This window comes from Trachemys scripta, chromosome 12 (assembly GCF_013100865.1).
Source record: "Trachemys scripta elegans isolate TJP31775 chromosome 12, CAS_Tse_1.0, whole genome shotgun sequence".
Classification (NCBI taxonomy): Eukaryota; Metazoa; Chordata; order Testudines; family Emydidae; genus Trachemys; species Trachemys scripta.
The window spans coordinates 26,810,907-26,832,182 of NC_048309.1; the positions used below are offsets into that span (position 1 = coordinate 26,810,907).

The window sequence follows — 21,276 nt, forward strand, 5'->3', positions numbered from 1 at the left end:
AAGTTATGTTGGTAGCAGAAGGCTGATTATGGGTGAAGAGCCAGTGACATGGCCGATGGTGTAATGATTCCAAAAGAGATATCTACACAAAGAGAGTTATGATCTGACTTCTCTGCAGTGCTGCATAGCTTTTAGAGATCACGGACCCTAGAACTGCAGTAACATCTGCACATGGTCAATCCCTCTCGTGATGTTCAAAGAGAGATCATATGTTTCTTGAGACTAGGGTCATGTCCTTCAGTGCAGCAGGATTGGACCCTAATATATGGCAATCAGTGGGGACTGGAGATCTATTCCTAGCTAGCCACATGTTGCCAAGTAAAGTCAAGTCAATATGGTAATGAAGAGAAACACTTGGTAGGGCTTGATTTTGCTTCCAACTTTGAGGAGACAAATTTGTACCCAGAAATAATTTTGTCTGCAATTTTTATGCCTGCAATGTATTCCTGGTATAACTGGTGGGACTTAGACATCTCTCCCGTATTTCCCTGTGACAAAATCACAGTGCTAAGATTTTGATCTCAGAACAATCCAGCCTTGAAAAATTGTCATGAAAATGTTACTCCCCAAGCACAAAATTTGCAAACCAGCTCATTACCAGGGTGACTGAAAAAACTCTAAAGGTATTTTATCCACCCATCAAAAATGAGTAGGACAACAGAATTGTGCAATCACATTATAATTCTGGACAAGTTTGATTTGGCATTATTTATCCCAAAAGGATATAACCCACCCAATGCAAAGGTCATTATGGAAAGGGTCTTGTGAGTTTTCTTGGAATTGATTCAAGCAGGAGGTATTTTTTCTTCCTTGAATGGCATCTTGAATAGAGCCATCCTCACGTCTTGCGGAACTGGATTTCAGGAAAATAAAAGGAGAGAAAATCATGCTTATTGATTTGGGTCCTCAATGCCTAGAGCTCAACCAGCTGTTTCTATGTTATTCATATTTATTGAGTTTTTGAGTCTCCTTGAGGGTGACAAGATCAAAACTTGCTGAATGAAAGAAAGATACTGCAGCCATCAACGGAGTTAGAAAATCAGATTCCAAAACACTAGCCAAGAGTAACATAGATGTGGTGCTTCTTTCATGACAATTACCCAGTTGTCTTTACAAAACGCAATTGCTCTAGGATTCCTGAGCATGTCAGAGATACACCCTTGGGCCCACCACTATTCCTAATTCACAGTTTAACTCAAGAAAGTCAAAGAATCAGCTCAGCGTCACCTCAACAAGAAACAAAGGCCCAGCCTCCACGGGACTTTGCATGAGTGTAAAGATCCACCCACGTTAGTCCAGTTTCAGGACTGGGCCCAAACCTTGGATTTCACTGTGGCCTAGAATTATGCACACAGCTATGTGCACACTTTTGTACACCTGATTTTTGTGTATAATGCTGTGCTAACAGGTCCTTTGCACCCACAGGATTGTGCATGAAGTCACACTAAGGCCCTGATCCAGTGCAACCCTTAAGCATGTGCGTAACTTTCAGCGTGTGCTTAAATCCAGTTGACTTCAGTAGGAACGAATCACATTCTTAAAGTGAAGCACACGCTCAGATGCTGTTTTGAATAGAAATGCTTTGCTAAACTGGGGCCATACTTAAAGTGATTTGCTACATGGAGTTTGCTAACTGGTCAAACAAACAATCGTGCAGTTTTGCACCCAAGGTTCTATTTATTTGGGTGTCCGGGCCTGTAAATTGGGCTGTTTTCTTTTTGTCCCTCAAAAGCCTGAGAAACTCCCCCATCTAATTTTTGTGACTCAGACGGTTTTCCATCTGCTGGCAAAAATGTTTTTTTTTTAAATATATTAAAAAATCCCAATAAACGGTGATGTTAAAAAAGAAAAGAATCAACATAATTTCTCCTGAGCATGGAAGGGTTTTTCAGTTCATGTGGGGTGTTTAGTGAGTGAGACAGACAAACGGAGATATTAGGTAACAAACCCCTTCCATTCTCTACACCCGGCACTTTGTACTTTTTAGTCTATACATCATAGGCAGCAATAAATTAAGTTAGTTAGATAGATAATTTAATTTCTTTTGATTAGGTGCCAGAAATAAGCCATTGGTGAATGACAGAGTGTTTTAATGAGTCCAAAGTCTATGGAATCTTTTTCCCCCCTGCGTCAATTATAATTTCAAAGCAAAATTCCTATGAGACCAATTTATTGGGAACGTAAAGAGCCTTTTGTTCTAAGGCTCCCGGGCTGCAGTGTGCCCTACCTGACCCAGCATCTGTTTGCTTTGCAGTGATTCTGCTTACTCAGATAAGATGCTGAATGCCACAGCAGAAAGCTCTGGGGAGCAGATCTCTCTTCCTGGCTCACAATAAACATGCTGGTGCGATTACTTACAAAAAAGATAAATAACTTGCACAATGAAGACTCTTTACTGATTTCTGAAGCTCTCCTGGGATTTCTAGAATAGCGTAATGTAGAATTCCTTATTCATGTATTGTAAGAGCCCAAGCTATTTCTGAGTGTGCACAACAGACTGTGAGTGAGATCCTCAGCTAGTGTAAAGTAGTGTAGATTCACTGGAACTTGGCTTGATTAACACTAGCTAAAAACCTGGCCCTGTATCTAAAAAAGATCCATTTCCAGGGCTTGAATATTCTACTTATGCTACAGAAAGGCAGCGCGTTTTGATTTCCTAAACAGGAGCTCATTGTTATTCAGTGGTGTTCACCCTGAGGGCACACGGAATATAAAGGCTCCAGGGCTGCCCTCTGCCCAGCCTCAACAACAGAAAATATTTATTTACCCCATTGCCCATGCACAGCCCTCCTCACCTTACCCATCCCATTGTCACGTTGCTGTTCTGCCAGTATCTTGACCTTTCCTTGTCCCTGACCCCAGCTGCGGACTCAGCACTTTAAGGTACAGAACAGGTCTTTGAGTTGAGAGTGCTCAGCCGGGGCCGGCTCTCCAAGCATGTGCTTGGGGCGGCACTTCGGCTCCTTTTTTTTTTGTCTTGGGGCGCAAAAAGCCGGGAGCCGGCCCTGAGCGGAGGTGAGCTGCAGCGGTGGGGGCGCGGGGAGGGCAGCAGGAAGTAACCTTGGGGGGGGAGGGAGGGCAGAGGAACTGCCCCCCACCGCCGCAGCTCACCTCCGCTCCACTGCTCCCCTGAGCGCGCCGCCGCCGCTCTGCTTTTCCCCCTCCCTCCCAGGCTTGCCGCGCAGATCAGCTGTTTTGCAGCAAACCTGGGAGTGAGGGGGGAGAAGCGGAGCAGCGGTGGCACGCTCAGGGGAGCAGGCGGAGCGGAGATGAGCTGCGGAGGCGGGGGGGCACAGGGAGGGCCGCAGGAAGTAACCTTGGGGGGGCAGAGGAACTGCTCCCCTCCCCAGCTCACCTCCGCCTCCTCCCCCAAGCGCGCTGCCACTCCACTTCTCCCCCTCCCACCCAGGCTTGCCTGGGAGGGAGGGATAGGAGGGGAAATGCGGCGCGCCCGGGGGAAGAGGTGGGGTCGGGGATTTGGGGAAGGGGTTGGAATGGGGTGGGGAAGGGGGCGGGGTGGGATGGGACCGGGGGGGGGGGCGCGGGAAAATTTTTTTGCTTGGGGCGGCAAAAAACTTGGAGCCGGCCCTGTGCTCAGCACCTCGTTGGATTGCAGCCTCAGGCTGTTACCTCTCTGGGGCAGTGACCCTGCCATTTCTTTACCAGACTGTGCAGTGTCAGGTGTACCTGTGGCATTTATCAGTCACATCTAATGCTAGTAATAATGGAAACAACCTCAGTATATTGTGTGTTCCAATGATACCATGTCTGTTATATTTACACTACAGCTGGAATCAAACGTGGATCAGTTCCACTGGAAATTCCAATTTTACAGAAAAAAACATTGTTCAGAATCGGTGCTTGTGAACATTTGACTCGGGATCCCTTTGTGTGGTACCAGTCCTCTCTAGCCAGGATGCCACCATTCAATGCTTGGGCTTTTTCATCTTCCTTCCTATGTGAACCATTTTAACGGAGTCTGCAATTTAACAATTCCAACCCCATTTCTCCAGTTAATTAAGCTTGGGCTGTATTTTAATTCTATCCTCCAAAGTATCTGTGATTAAGTATCTTCCCACCTTCAAAGCCCAGCATCACTATCCACTCTGTGCTTCAGCAGAGGAAATGATGAACAGGACTGGCCCCTGTGATATCCCATTTGACACCCACCTCCCAATATAACACTGAGCTCCACTCAGCCCTGGCGTAAAAAGATCCAACTTCACTGAAGTCAATATAGCTCCTCTAGCTTACACCAGCACTGAATTTGGTCCTCCGTGTTCAGGTGTTTTTAGCCAGGTGGGAATCCATGTTATAATAGTGTCATCCAATCCGTATTTCTCTAATTTCTCAATAATAATGCCACGTGGAACACTATCAGACCATGTACTTAAAGGCCTATGAAATAGGTGAGCATTGCAAAATGTAGACTAAATGGATGCAACTGCAAAACATAAGCAACGTCCAACTGGATTAGACCCACCTAAACCAGCATCTATCTCTGACAATGGCCAGCATCAGATGCTTCAGAAGAAGATGCAAGAATCCTGGCAGTAGCAGATGTGGGATAATCTGCTCCCCACATAGGATTCCTCCTAATCCCTAGCGATTGGTATAAGGCCCAAAACCTCTTCCTAATTTTTTTTAGCAATAACTATCATTGCTGGATGTTCTTGTTATTCACATAAACACCCAACCCCTTTTTGAATCGTGCTAAATTTCTGTCTCTGCGATATCATGTGGCAGTGAGTTCCACAGATCTCTTATGTGTGGTGTGAAAGAGTATTGTTTTTATTGGTTCTGAATTTAACAACTTTTCATTTCTGTGAACATCCCTTTGTTCTTGAGTTAGGAGACAGGGAGAACAGAAGTTCCTGATCACCCTTCTCTAAACCATTCATTATTTAATATACATTTTTATGTCCCCACTTATTTGTCTACTTTCTAATGTAAACAGTCCCAGTCTTTTAAATTTTTCTTCATAGGAGAGTTTTTCCAGGCCCTTGATCATTCTCGTCACCCCTCTCCAAACCTCCACCAGTTATCCTACTCCTTATACATCCTAACATTTTGTTTGCTATTTTGACCACAGGTGCACACTGAACAAAGGTTTCAATTGAACTGTCTACTGTGAAGCCAAGACCTTTCCTAAATTGACACAAATAATTTAGGAGCCTTTCAGGTATACAAAAAGAACAGGAGTACTTGTGGCACCTTAGAGACTAACAAATTTATTAGAGCATAAGCTTTCGTGGGCTACAACCCACTTCTTCGGATGCATCTAATAAATTTGTTAGTCTCTAAGGTGCCACAAGTACTCCTGTTCTTTTTGAGGATACAGACTAACACGGCTGCTACCCTGAAACCTTTCAGGTGTACAAACAGTTAACATTTTCCCCTCCAAAGTGCTTTATTTGCATTTGTTGACATTGAACTCCATTTGCCATCCTGTTGCCCTTTCACCTAGCTTGGTTAGGTCTCTGTGACATTCCTCATTTTCCTCTCTGGTCCTGATTAAACTAAACAAGTTTGCTTCATCTGCAAAGTTTGCTACATCACTGCTCAATCCCCGTTCCAGATCATTAATAACTACACTGAACAACACTGGGCCTATCGAACAACACTGTATCTACTACAGAACTTTGAGGCACCTGCTGTTAACCTGTTGCCATGATGAAAATTGACCGTTTAATTCTACTCTTGGTTTTCTGTCTCTTAGCCAGTTTTTGATCCGTGACAACACTTTGCCTCTCACTCATGACTGCTTAGCTTCTTTAGTCGCTTTTTGTGAGGGGCCTTGTCAAGAGCCTTTTGAAAGTCTAAATAAACTATGTCAGTGAGATCTCCTTTATCCATTCCTCTACTGACATGGTCAAAGAATTCTCAAAGGTTAGTTCAACACCGTTTCCCTTTGCAAAAATTATGCTGGTTTGAGCCTATCTTGTACAGTGCCTAGCACTTTCTGGTGTTATAGCAATAAAAATAATAATAAATAATAGTTATCTGCTCATGCAAATGTAACACCGACAGACCCTGGTCGTTGTTGGGTGGGATTGAACCTGGGACCTTGGGAGCTAAATGCATGAGCCTCGACAACCTGAGCCAAAAGCTGTAGGCCTGTTAGCTAAGGCTGTAGAGCATACTCATTAATCTCTCTCGCTCTAAGTGGTCTCGGTGCCATTACATGGGTCAGAACACCACACCCAGGGGGTGTGTGGGTTACACAAACAGATGTGTGTGCCTTCACCTTTGCTAACTGCATGCATAGCTACCCATCTGGAAGTATAATTATTCGGCTTTGCATGCCCTCTTACCGCACCATAGCACACACAAAATGTGAAGTGCAATAATCTCGATTTACCCAGAATGTGGAGCTTTGAAAATGATTCCACAATTGTTTTTACTAAAATGAAGGTAGTCTACATCTCCTTTATCTACTAAAGGTGCTAATCCCATCAAAGAAAGAAGTGAAGTATATTAACTAACTTAATTACACACACACACACACACACACCAATATTAACTATGCAACTCATTTGACATAGGTCACTGACCAGCCGCCAGATGGCAATAAGATTCAGATCCTGTTGACCTGGGCCAGATGCAAGTTGAAACCCTTTGGCTGATCTGCTCTGCCTAGCTATTGCAGCAGTATCCCAGCTGCGATTTTTGATATCAGACATTCTGAGGTGACTTAAGGAAGGAGCGGAGTGAACAAAGCAAAACATTTTCTGTGACCGTGTGCTTGAATTTTAAAAGGAATTTCAGGCTCACTTCCCTTTTTGCTTTCCACAGGCAGTTGAGAGATTGATTTTTACTGGCAAAGATGTTTGCTGAAAATGAATTTCAAAGTCACATGCACCAGTGTTCATGGAAACCAAATTTGAAACCAGGAAGAGCATTTCCACTAGAAGCGAGTATTCCCTTAACCAATCAGAGAACTGCAGCAATACCATGTGACTGACCTAGTCAACAACACAGCACTCACTTTGAATATTCATGATCGGTCCAAAGAGTGAGCATTTTGAATAGACTTTTACCAAATATATGTGAATAATGAATGAATCTCAGGAAACTGCAACCTGTTAGTGAATACTCTGTGAGCAGAAAAAGAAGCAACATTGGGTGAACAAACTCTGCTGTGAACCATTTGTTCAGCTCCAAGATTTAAGGGCAAAGTGCTGAGTACTTTGGCCCCAATCCAGCAAAGCATATGATCAGGTGCTTAATTCTAAGCACAAGAGCAGCCCACTTGGCTACAATGGGACTGCCCACATGCTTACGTGTTTCGCTGCATTGGGTCCAGAGTGCTCAGCACTTTGAAGGATCGCTCCTTAAATGTGGAGCCCAAGAAGGAATTCAGATTAGGTTCTCGTGACATTCAGGGCGTGCATCCTATTTATCTAGTGCCCTACTTCATTTAGTTTCACTCTCAAAGTGCTGTACGCTATTGGTGTTAGGTTCAAAAGAGACTGACTTTAATTTCCCGCCCCCTCCCTGCTCCTAAATCTAGACCTGAAATCTAAGGAGGAATCATATTGTCTCATATTTTCTGTTTAAAAGACAATCCTAAGCAGCTGTGTTGCATCAAAGGAGAAATGTGGCTGTGACTGAGGCTTTTCGACTGACTCCACAGGTGCCCAGAAAGATCCATGCACTCCAGCAGAGCTTTCGTGCTTGGACAGTAAAACACAGTAAAAGAACTAAAAAAGAGCCACCGTAGCTTAACAACCATGTAAAAGAAGCAGTGAGAGATAAAAAGACTTCCTTTAAAAAGTGGAAGTCAAATCCTAGTGAGGCAAATAGAAAGGAGCATAAACGCTGCCAAATTAAGTGCAAGAATGTAATAAGAAAAGCCAAAGAGGAGTTTGAAGAACGGCTAGCCAAAAACTCCAAAGGTAATAACAAAATGTTTTTTAAGTATATCAGAAGCAGGAAGCCTGCTAAACAACCAGTGGGGCCCCTTGATGATCGAGATACAAAAGGAGCGCTTAAAGACAATAAAGTCATTGCGGAGAAACTAAATGGATTCTTTGCTTCAGTCTTCACGACTGAGGATGTTAGGGAGATTCCCAAACCTGAGCCAGCTTTTGTAGGTGACAAATCTGAGGAACTGTCACAGATTGAAGTGTCACTAGAGGAGATTTTGGAATTAATTGATAAACTTAACATTAACAAGTCACCGGGACCAGATGGCATTCACCCACGAGTTCTGAAAGAACTCAAGTGAAGTTGAGGAACTATTAACTAAGGTTTGTAACCTGTCCTTTAAATCAGCTTCTGTACCCAATGACTAGAAGTTAGCTAATGTAACACCAATATTTAAAAAGGGCTCTAGAGGTGATCCTGGCAATTACAGACCGGTAAGTCTAACGTCGGTACCGGGCAAATTAGTCAAAACAATAGTTAAGAATAAAATTGTCAGACACATAGAAAAACATAAACTGTTGAGCAATAGTCAACATGGTTTCTGTAAAGGGAAATCGTGTCTTACTAATCTATTAGAGTTCTCTGAAGGGGTCAACAAACATGTGGACAAGGGGGATCCAGTGGACATAGTGTACTTAGATTTCCAGAAAGCCTTTGACAAAGTCCCTCACCAAAGGCTCTTACGTAAATTAAGTTGTCAAGGGATAAAAGGGAAGATCCTTTCATGGATTGAGAACTGGTTAAAAGACTGGGAACAAAGGTAGGAATTAATGGTAAATTCTCAGAATGGAGAGGGGTAACTAGTGGTGTCCCCCAGGGTCAGTCCTCAGACCAATTCTATTCAACTTATTCATAAATGATCTGGAGAAAGGGGTAAACAGTGAGGTGGCAAAGTTTGCAGATGATACTAAACTGCTCAAGATAGTTAAGACCAAAGCAGACTGTGATGAACTTCAAAAAGATCTCACAAAACTAAGTGATTGGGCAACAAAATGGGAAATGAAATTTAATGTGGATATATGTAAAGTAATGCACATTGGAAAAAATAACCCCAACTATACATACAATATGATGGGGGCTAATTTAGCTACAACAAGTCAGGAAAAAGATCTTGGAATCATTCTGGATAGTTCTCTGAAGATGTCCATGCAGTGTGCAGAGGCGGTCAAAAAAGCAAACAGGATGTTAGGGATCATTACAAAGGGGATAGAGAATAAGACTGAGAATATATTATTGCCCTTATATAAATCGATGGTACGCCCACATCTCAAATACTGCATACAGATGTGGTCTCCTCATCTCAAAAAAGATATACTGGCACTAGAAAAGGTTCAGAAAAGGGCAACTAAAATTATTAGGGGTTTGGAACGGGTCCCATATGAGGAGAGATTAAAGAGGCTAGGACTCTTCAGCTTGGAAAAGAGGAGACTAAGGGGAGATATGATAGAGGTATATAAAATCATGAGTGATGTGGAGACAGTGGATAAGGAAAAGTTATTTACTTATTCTCATAATACAAGAACTAGGGGTCACCAAATGAAATTAATAGGCAGCAGGTTTAAAACAAATACAAGGAAGTTCTTCTTCACGCAGCACACAGTCAACTTGTGGAACTCCTTACCTGAGGAGGTTGTGAAGGCTAGGACTATAACAGCGTTTAAAAGAGAACTGGATAAATTCATGGAGGTTAAGTCCATTATGGAGATGGATGGCAGGAGAGAGATCACTTGATCATTGCCTGTTGGTCCACTCCCTCTGGGGCACCTGGCATTGGCCACTGTCGGTAGACAGGATACTGGGCTAGATGGACCTTTGGTCTCACCTGGTACGGCTGTTCTTATGTTCTTATGACAGCAGGTAAAAGGAGTGGCCCTGCAGAGAGCTAGATCTGAGTGAGCAATAACCATTTTAAAATCTATTGGAAACTTCACTGGGAGTTAAGCAAAGCATGAGAGAAAAATGTTGATCATGTTGTGACACCCTGGCATCCCAATATTCACCACTGTCATGTAATTGGGATATGTTTTGAACAAAGTGTGCCTTGTGAGGTGTCATTCTAAAAGTCTTCATCTGCTAGACAGTAATATCTCGATGGATTGTATGTGCTAACATTGTATGTGAAGTTATGAAGTTTGGCTATGTATATGCTACTGAAACATGTTGTGAGATTGGAAACACCCACAAGCAGCCTTTCAGGTACAATAGTAAAAAGGCCAAACAATATTAATGGCTTATTGAGGAAATGCACACAAACACAAGTATTACCCCAGGAACTGTGTACAATAGAAACCTCTCAGAGATAGCACTACACAATGGGAACTGTTTGACCCAGGTCACAGCAAAAGAGCTTTCCAGCAAGTGGGCAGAAGATATAAAAGGAGGACAATGACATCATGATGGGACCTCACTCTCCCTGCAACAACACACCTGGAAACACCTGAGGGGCAAGGACTGAATGTGGGAAGTGATGGTCCCAGGCTAGAGGGATTTTTAGCTTGTGTATGAAAACCTGGGAAAGCTAAGCTGCAAAGTCAAGACAGCTTGTGTCTTAAGAATCTGCCAGCCTGTTTATCACTCAAGGTGAGAATTTGCTAATTCATATCCTACCTATCTAGTGTGTTAAACTCAGTTTGCGGTTTTGTTTATATACTAAGGTAATCTGCTTTGATCTGTTTGCTATCACTTATAATCACTTAAAATCTATCATTTGTAGTTAATAAACTTGTTTTGTCTAAAACCAGTGTGTGGGGAAATTATAACTTGGGGCAGAAAGCTGTTGCATATCTCTCTCCACACTGAGGGAGGGGGTGAATTTTAGGACCTTACGCTGTACAGTTTCCTGTGCAGCACAAGACGGTATAACTTTGGGTTTACACTCCGGGGAGGTGGTAGGGGGGTGTGCCTTAGCAACTGGGAGGTGCCTTAGCTGAGCCTTCCCCGGCAGAGCTGATCTCAGCATCTGTGTGAAGCTGCAGCTCGGTGTATTCCTATTTGTGTGTATGCTGGTAAAATAGCAAGCTTGGAGTGCTTGGCAACTTATCACAGTACCACAGGGTGAAAGGGAGCCCAGGCTGGTGGGTCAGGCAGTCTCAGTGGTACCCTAGTTCCAAGTGGCACCCTGGGGGAAACCCGTCACACATGTATAGATCTAATTAGAAGATATGGGGAGTTTCTGCACAATTTGAAGTTGCTGAATTTGCCCAGTTGACAGGGTGAGAAAAGGGAATTATCTTAGTCAACCAGCAAAATACACACAAATCAATACCTTGTCATTTTGGGCAGACACCACTGACTTAATTCCTGCTATATGCTTCTAATGAACAAAACGACTATTTAACGTTCACTTGATCTGCAGAGCTGGCCAAGCAGAAATGTTTTTAGCCATCCAGACATCCTGGCTTTAAATGTGACCTGAAAGTGTTGATCACCCAGGCAATGAAGTAAAGTTCAGTGGAGTTTAATCTTTTTTGAATTCACTTTTAGGACATTTCCTGCTCTTCCTACATGAGGCACTAGCCTAAACAAGCTGTAATTTAGATCATGTCTCTAAAACTGCTGTTGAAGTGGGAAAATCAATCTGTACCTCACCTGAACAAAGGTAGTGGGGCAGGACACATGTGCCATCACTGACGGTGTTATTTACACAGAGAAAAATAAGCAGGGCCTGGCTGAGAGCCAGGATGGACCTCGTGCCAGATGGAAACCAAATCTCATATCAGCTGATAGGGACTGATATGTGATTGCAAGGTTGAAGCAAACAAGCTCAGTAATTCCTGAAAGAGCTTCCCAAAGACAGACTGCCGTCTAGCTGATCAGTACATCACAGTGCATATATCTACTGCAACAAATCATGGAGGGTGCCATTTTCAGAGCACTGGCCCCACTCTGTTCCCAGGCAAGTCAGTGGAAGTTGACTTCAGTGGGAGTTAGGCCAGTGCTGAGTGCTTCTGAAAATCGCACCTTTATCTGTGATACATGCAAGCCTACCTTCTACTAGACAGCCCCGTGTGGTGGTGAAAGACAGGCCATGTTTAACTCTCCCCACGGCATAGACATGTGCATCCTATCCTATGTTGGAAAATACCACTGCCTCTGCTTCTGTAAATGCTGCAAGTTCCTGCCACATGTTTCAACCTACCTATCTGGAAGATATTTTCATTTTTTAATGTGAATATTAAATGCAAAGAGACACTGTCAATTTGAAAATAATATTTCTGCCTGAATGCTTTCAAGAGACAAGGTGGGGGAGGTAATATCTTTATTTGGACCAACTGCCATTAGTGAGAGAGACAAGCTTTCGAGCTACATAGAGCTCTTCTTCTAGCTTTGTGTAGCCGGAAAGCTTCTCTCTTTCTCATCAACAGAAGTTGGTCCAGCAAAAGATATTGCCTTGCCACTCTAATGTTTTGGGACTCACACGACTATAACACTGCGTACACCAATGAATTCTTTGCACACAGTCTTGCTACAAGTAACAACTGTATTCACTAAAACTGAAAGAAGCTAAAGAGATTCATTTTTCTCCATGTTTCATTTGTTCATTTGAACTTACTTGGACCCTGAGTCTTCATTTACCCTAAGTCTCCTTGCAAATTTATCCCCACTCAGACGCCCCTTATGCTGCCAGAGTGGTGTAAAGGGGCCCTAGAGTAAATGAAATCAGACTCCATGTTTCACTTGTTCCATGTATTAGTTTCCCAGGCGACGGTCACGTAGCAAGTGGTAGGAAGGGTGGATTAGTGGCTAAGACATTGGTGTGGGGTGCACAAGCCTAGGGTTCAATTGCTGATTTAACCACAAACTTCTTGTGTGACCTCGGACAAGTCACTTATTCTGCCTCAGGCCGTAATTCCCCATGTATAAATTGGGGCAAATATTTCCATACCCCACTGTGCTGTTGAGAGGTTCAAATCCTTTAGTGATTGTGTGGCACTCAAATACTATGGTAATAAGGACCCAGACAAGGGGGAAACTAAGTGAAATGGCTTTTATATGTAAGCAGGGTCTAAATGAACTCTCCTATGACAGCTAGGTGGGGTGGGGGAAGAGACTTTAGGGGCAAACTGTATTTACATGAACACACCTACTCTGTGTAGGTATCTAGCAGACAGGAGCTATGTAGCTCCAAGTGATCAGCTTTGGCTGGTGTTGGGTTACAAATCACTTTTGTGCTGAATGCAGGGGTAGTGAAATGTTGTTATCTTCATTGTATGACTAAAGGGGAGCAGAACTGTGCAGGGCTTGTCCTGTTTGAGAGGTCACCCTCAGCTGAAAGGAACTCGCTAAGCCAGGGGCTCGAATGCCAGACTCCTGTGAAAGACAAAAGGGTGGGGACTTGTATTCTAGCCAGGAGGTGTGGCCTCTTCCTGAGGGTCTCTGGTTTGGTTTAACCTGTTCTGCCCCACTGTTCAAAGATAGACCTAAATAGGCTTTATTAGGAGCCTTTTGTTATTTCAAATACTCAATAAAAGCTGAAATCACTTATAGAGGGTCAATGTTTCTGCCCAGCCTGCTGAGAGCTAAAAATCACTAAGAGACTGATCTACGGAGGTTACGGCAGAGAGGTAGGTGGCAGCAGAAGGTAACTGACATGCAGCTGGTGCAAGCAGTGAGCAGTTGGCTGGTGGGAGCGGCTGGAGAAAGTGGCAAGCAGGTGGCTGGTGGGGTGGCCAGGTAGTGAGGAACAGTGACTGGTGGGGTAGACAGGTGGCGAGGAACAGCAGTTGGTGGGGCAGCCCGCAGAGAGGAACCGTGGCTGGCAGTGTGGCCAACAGAAAGGACCTGCAGCTGGCAGGGCGGCCAGCCAGAGCAAGTGCTCACAGGGTGAAGCAAGCAAGGTGAACTCACATAGATGCACCTCTGAACCCTGGGTCCCCACTGACCAAGACAACCACTGTGAGTGGGGTGTGGTGAGGGAGCAGAGAGGGGCACAGTAAAGGAACTTTTGGTTGTAGAACTCAAGAACATGAGGCAGAAGGCACCACCCCACGCACTCTGGAGTGGGTGTCCTGCTCACAGTTTAATGTTTATGAATTTGGCTTGTGGCATTTTCCCTAATTAGTGTCGGGTGACTTCCCTCCTTTCATTAAAAGTTTCTTTTCTACACTCAGACTCTGTGCTTGCGAGTGGGGAAGTATTGCCTCTCAGAGGCACCCAGGGGTGGAGTGTAATTTTCCCAGGTTACTGGATGGGGGCTCGAGCCAGTTCTGCATTGTACTGTTGAAAAGGAACGCCTACATATTGAACCCGTCCCTGGTTGCTGCCGGCTCCGCCTGGCAGAAGGGTTACATATAGATATCAACAAGGGAGCAGAGAAGCCCTTATAAAGCATTTTTGAAGATTTTTTTTATGTCATGATATAGTGGTCCTGCTTCTGCACCGTTCTGCACTCTGTGAAATCACTTACCCCATCTTGATTTGGGCATTTGCACTGCTCTACGTGACTGCACAGGGTACAGGGTGCTAGAGATTCAGACCTACAGAGGACAAGGTGGCAGAGAATCAGGCTCACAGTTTAAAGAGGGAGCCATCAGAAAATGGACATGTTTGTAATTAGTATAGTCTCAGCCATCTGCTGCTTGGGAGCAGATGTCAACTATTTACCAGAAGTCAAGAGAGATTAAACGAGGAGAGGGGAAGAGTAGACCAAGACACTGAAAACAACCTTTGACAAGTGACCAAGGCCAAGGACAGAGATTTAGAGGGGGTTGGATTAAGCTTTAGCATTATCCAATTTAAATCCTCAAGAGAAATTAAATTAAACTGTGGGATATCTTGACTGCTACCTCTATCAGGACTAAATAGTCACGCAAAGGGGGGCAGCTTTGGACAATTAATTAAACTACATGGAAAAAACCCAGATGTGCCTGAGGATCCCATTAGATCTACAAAGTAGGGCAGGGACTGTTAGCAGAGGTGCTGGAATCCTTCAGATGTAGGAGGTCCCCTAATGGAGGGGATCATGAGACACATACAGAGAGCCTCGAACAACAAACACACCTTTGCAAAATCAAGCTTGAGACAGAGCTCCTTTAAGCAGTAAGACCTAACATGGTATCATAGAATTGGGGCGGGGAGGGTGGGGGGGAGGATTACAGCCTGGTTTGAGTGGCATTAGGAAGCAGAAAGCTGGAGAGTGAGTGACTTTAACCTCTCCAGAAAAGCAATAATTGCCCCGAAACTGCAACATCTTGACTGGTTTATTGCTCATACAAAAAGGAATGTACATGTAAGATTGGGTGACAGCCCGAGGAGAGTCGCCAGGGCTGGCTGATTTGGGGATTCAAACACCAAGGGACACCACAACTGCAAGTCTTTTAGGGCATGTCTTCGATTGCTCTGGGAGCAAGCCTTCCAGCCTGGGGCCACAGACTTGTGTTAGCGGGGCTCATGCTAGTGCTCTAGAAATAGCTATGTAGATGGTGCTTTTCAGCTGCAACTTCTACCCAGTTAATTTTAGGATGTTAGCGCAAGCCTGTAGACCCAGATGCAGACTCGATACCAGATGCAGTGTAGATATGCCCAGACAGAGTTTAATTCCAATTTACTGGAAAGCTTCTCTCATCACAGAACAGATCGGTGTCTGCAGGGGATGCTATGGCCACAGTCAGACTCACAAGTATTCATTCAGGGTCCCTCCCAGTCCAAGCCAGTACTAACATGAAGAACCAGTTTAGTGAAAAACACTGTAATGCAGAAATTTTGTTTTTAAGGTTTTGAAACAGACCCATTTTTCAACTTTAAAAACTTATTACTTTAAAAAAAATTGTCCATAATTGTTCTGGAAGAGATCTTCAAACATGATAGAGAAAGTTTTCTGGTATCAAATATCTAGGTTTTTGGTAAATGAAAAACGTTGATACCCATACTGATCACATTATCATCAAACTTTTACATATATTTTTTCAAGCCAGTTGTATTTTGCAAAAAATGAAGTTTCGATGTTGACAATTTTTTGCAAGAAATGTTGGGAAAAAAGAAGCTATTTCTAAATGAAAACCTGATGACTTGCAAAATGTTTATCAGGTCTAGCATGGATCACTGGAAAACAGGGACCTTTCAACTGCGAGTTCAGCTAGAATGTGTTCCTTCCTGGTAGCAAAGCCCTGTCCTGTTGCCGACTATAACCCAGGAATGGGTGAACCTCAACACAGTGGGATCTGGGGTTTGCTTTGGAGAACTTTTTAGATGCACTTCCAAAGTCTATCTTAACTCTATGAACCATGTGAGCTGGAAATCTCATAAGAACAGGCATTCTTGTAAATGTCTACTTCTGGCCCCAGAAATTATGAAAAGATAGCATCTCTTGGAGTGTTTTGGAACTTCCGCATTAAATCCAAGCAAGGAAACAGAAGTGGGAAGGGGATTCATAGATTCCAAGGCCAGGTGGGACCATTATGATCATCTAGTGTGACCTCCTGTATAACACAGGCCAGAGAACTTTCCTAAAATAATTCTTAGAGCATAGAACATTAGGAGGGCAGGGGGAGACTTGCCTAAATATTTCAGAATCATGAAAAGTGGTTTGGTTTAAATTAGGTGGAAGTTCAGGTGGATGTGGAAGATCTTCTTCTGTCCCTAGTATGTTGAGTGATGATCAGGAAATTTTTAATGAAATGTTTTTCTGTTGAGAAATGCCAAATTCATCAAAACCAAAATTTCATGGGAAAGGGTGTCCATTTCAACCAATTTCCCATTCTGAAACATTTTTGAGAAAAAAAATTAAAACCTTTCAAAATTGTCAAAATGCCCCATTTTGACAGTTTCACAACGAAAAGTTCTGGGGTTTGGCTCAAAAGACTTTTCAGTTAGAAATGTAAGTTAATTTATAGTATTTTTTAAAAAAGAAAAAAGGTCAAAATCAAAACAAAAAGTTTACGACTCTAACATTTATTTTCAATGATCAGTTTGCAAAATTTTTCAAGATTTCAACTTTTCATCCCAGTTTGGAATGGGAGAAATTTCCAAAATTTCAAAAAAATGTCAGGAGGCGAGATCTAGCTCCTGCTCCACTGTACGCATGACATCAGTGAAAGCTAATCAGAAAATGCTAGTTGTGTCCAGATGCAATTTTATATATAGCCCTCGCATGCAAACAGATGTTATTCTTCCATCCATCAGAGCTTGGAATGGTTCAGCTGAGCTGGCTCTTCTTGGGTGTTCTTGCCCTGCTCCAGGTTCTGTATACCCCAGTGAAGGAGATCTGACCAGGGTATGACCAATGTATTGAGGGACAAACCATTTCCGCAACGAAAATGGTTAGGGGTACGGAACGGCTGCCATATGAGGAGAGATTAATAAGACTGGGACTTTTCAGCTTGGAAAAGAGATGACTAAGGGGGAATATGATAGAGGTCTATAAAATCATGATTGGTGTGGAGAAAGTAAACAAGGAAGTGTTATTTACTCCTTCTCATAACACAAGAACTAGGGATCATCAAATGAAATTAATAGGCAGCAGGTTTAAAACAAACAAAAGGAAGTATTTTTCACACAACGCATAATCAACCTGTGGAACTCCTTGCCAGAGGATGTTGTGAAGGCCAAGACTCTAACAGGGTTAAAAAAAGAACTAGATAAGATCATGGAAGATTGGTCCATCAATGGCTATTAGCCAGAATGGACAGGGATGATGTCTGTAGCCTCCTTTTGCCAGAATCTGGGAATGGGTGACAGGGGATGCATCGCTTGATGATTACCTGATCTGTTCATTCCCTCTTGGGCACCTGGCATTGGCCACTGTTGGAAGACAGGATACTGGGTTAGATGGACCTTTGGTTTGACCCAGGATGGCAGATCTTATGTTCTTATGATATTTACCATTCGTTAATTAGACAGAGCAATACTTGCCCTCAAGGACAGAACAGTGAGATGACATGGATAGAGCTGAGGAAGCTTTTGGCAGTTGAAATATGCCTAAACCGTCCAGTGTGTAAAAGTACCAACCCTGTAATTTGGTGCTGAAAGGGCATATTGAAACCCCATGCAAAGTTATCAGAAATTTGCTAGTGACTATGACACAGCACTGCAAAGGAACCCATTTTCTATCCTCCTATTTATGAATATAGCGTTATCCACATAATCAACATGTCACACCTCCCTCATAAACTGATGGGAGAACTCTAAATTTTTATGTTTATTTACACCCATTTCTTTGCAAAAACACTAGAAGACAAACTCTGAGCTCCAAGCAGTTCACAATCTCACTCTGTCTGATACAACCCATATGACAAATGGCCTGGCACAAAAGCAGACAGTGAAGAGGAGAGAAGAAATCAGTTCTGGACGGCTAAGCTAAAGGAGTGTTTGCAGAGCGAACCTCGGTAAAGAGTGAGAAGGGCAGGGGTTTCTGGGAAAGGAGGGTAGTGGGGTGAAGGTCTGCAGAATGATGTACAGTGTAAACAGAGATCATTTCACCTGTGTTTGAATTGTGGAACTGTGGCCAACTTTGCACCAGTATCACACTAGTGCTGGGAGGGGGCAAAAGGGGGAGTGAATACGAATATTGTATCCCGTTGAGATGAGAGGGTATTTGGGGTTTTGCACCAGCAGAATTAAATATGAACCAGTATTTACCAAGACACTATGGCTGACACCCTTGTGCTGAGGGGCATATAATGTTCAGTGCTGCAGAGAGCTTTCTTTTTCTCTTTTGTCCCCCTAGCTTCCTCCTCCTTGTGAGAGTGGGCAAGCTTAGTGTTATCCCACAGCTGAATCCCTTTCCTTACTCTGTTCTGCTTTCCCTGTTCCCTTTTAAATTACCGGGACCTGTCCCTGCCTGCCTCTCTGTACCAGGAGCTGTGGTTGCCTGGAAAACAATCCAATATGGAGGACAATCCTTTTATAGAATAAGCCCCTTTCCCAGGAGGGCATATGCCAAAGCTCTAGGGCTGTTTCGTCTGTGCTGATCAAAGTCACTTTTGCATCCACAATTCAGGTCACTTTGACACACACAACACACAAGAACACACAAGTACCGATGCATGATCTGCAGGTGCAGTCAGGTAAGTAAACGTCCAAGCAGCCTAAATGGCACATACAAATAATTGCGGGTGTTAAACTGTAACTGCAAATTGCAAGTATAAAACTAGAGGCCAACTTCTGACAATCTGGTTCCGCATTTGTAATAATACATAAGAGACTGTGTTGCACTAAAATGACAGGCTACTGGAGGTTTAAAGGCAATATTTTTGCTGCTCACTAATTGCTGTATACTAAGTAAAGAAGCAGTTGTTATTAACCAACAATTTTAGAAGTTCCAAGACATAAGAAAACCCAAGGGTGAAAATAAATCCCAAAGACTCGTTCTAACCACTGTTGTGAAAACACAAGAGGTTTCCAGCAGTCTGTGATGCCACTTTCATAGTATGGCAAGGGACCTTAACCAAAAAATTAGCAAGCTTTAACTATGCTAAACATATCATCTTAGGCAACAGAGGGTCCTGTGGCACCTTTAAAACTAACAGAAGTATTGGAGCATAAGCTTTTGTGGGTGAATGCCCACTTCATCAGACGCAAGGTGTGTCTGATGAAGTGGGCATTCACCCACAAAAACTTATGCTCCAATACTTCTCTTAGCCTTAAAGGTGCCACAGGACCCTCTGTTGCTTTTTACAGATTCAGACTAACACGGCTACCCCTCTGATACATATCACCTTAGGTTAGCAAAGTTTTAGTCAATGTCCAAGCCTTCAGATTTAGACTTTCAATCAAGGGACTAATTACCAGTGCTTTGGAGAGCAGAGATCTCAAATTTAATGAGACACTCTTAACACAGAGCTAACGACTTCAGATATCTAAACGTTCTAAAATCCAGGAAGGGTGATAACAAAGGGAAGTTTATGCAAATATACCCCCCACTTTAGGGTTTGCTTAAAAGAAACCAGGGTGCACCATCCCTGCAAGTGCTTTGAAATTGTGATGTATCTATTATTCGGGGGCAGATCCTGAGTTGCTGCAGATGGGTGTAGCTCCATTGATTTCAACAGAGCTACATGGATTTAAAGAAGCTAAGGGATTTGGCTCCATGTTTATGGCACCAGAGTTGTGCTCACTTGGGGTCTGCTCACACTGCAATGAGAGGTGCGACTGCAGCACAAGTAGACATGCCTGAGCTACCTTTGGTCTAGCTAATTTGAATAACAATAGCAGTGAAGCCCTGGCAGCACTAGCAACAGCTTGAGCTGTACAAGCCCACCTGGGACTTGTTTAGATGTATATTCGAGTGGCTAGTCCAAGCTGCTGCACTTGCTGCTGCAGCTTTCTTGCTAGTGTTATTTGAGCTAGCTAGATCAAAGCTAGCGTGGGTATGGCTACATGTGCTGCAATCACCCGTCTGACTGCAGCGTAGACATACTCTTGGATTCATCCTCCCCTTCCTGTGTTAAAAGCCAGGAGAACGCAAGTGAACTAGTTCAGATAAAGCAGGAGTGACCCACACATCAGCCGTCACACAAACTGGAGTGGAACCAAAACTTTTACAGGGCTCAGAAAAATTTGGATAACTTTAATTTTTTTTCTTAATTTTCTCAGTTCAGGATCAGAAGCAAAAGTGCCAAAATACTGTGAGAAAGGCTCTATCCACATCCTGACACCAAACATTTCCTCAGCGAGGCTGTTATGAGATCTCCAGTTCTTCACTCCAGACGTTCTAAGCATCTGAACTTTGGTGTGTTTATGTGACTCAAACTTCTCAGCCTTCGTTCCATATCATCTCCCCAGGATACCAGAGCAAAAGAAATAATGTCATGAAAGCACCAGGGACTAAGAACAGGAGGTACCAAAGATCAATACAGACCTCTTGGTTCAATACCACTCCCCACAAAGAGGTAAAGGCAAAATCAGAGAACAGATACCTGAACTCAGGCTGATGTGATACACTCATGGTCACTTACTATCTAGACAGCTTGGGGCAGTGTCACATCAACTGTAGCCCTGGTTCTGCAAACACTCCTGCATGTGAGTAGCTTTACATGCTAAAGAAAGGGGGAACATGGGGCAAAGGGGTGGGACACTGAGCTCCTCCTGTGCTAAAAGTGCCCCACTTTTTTCCATTGCTTGAGGGAACAGCGTTCCCCCGCCACACACACACACCTCCTTGGCTGATGCGGTGATAGCATCCCTTCCGTTTCATAAATGGTAAGGCCAGAGGAGACTGTTATGATAATATAGTCTGACATCCTGCATAACACAGGCCAGAGAACTCCACTCAGTGCCAACCTGCTTATGTGTGTAAAGTTATACATGTGTACAAGTGTGCGTAGTCTGGGACCCCGCGTCTGCATAAACCAAGCACCACGCTTGGGTATTTCTCCCACACACAGCTGCTCTGATTATTTCAATCATTCT

At 43.5% G+C, this 21,276-nt stretch overlaps 1 protein-coding gene across 6 annotated transcripts in view; it reads right to left on the minus strand.

Moving 5' to 3' along the window:
• RALY (RALY heterogeneous nuclear ribonucleoprotein) overlaps positions 1-21,276 on the minus strand; it is a 272,388-nt gene that overhangs the window by 108,206 nt on the left and 142,906 nt on the right. The window contains exon 3 of one of the 6 annotated variants that reach the window (XM_034787282.1): positions 734-853. The exons of the other annotated variants lie outside the window; for them this stretch is intronic. The gene's annotated coding sequence lies outside the window, so the exon portion shown is untranslated. The remainder of the gene's footprint in view (positions 1-733; positions 854-21,276) is intronic. 6 annotated transcript variants of the gene reach the window in all.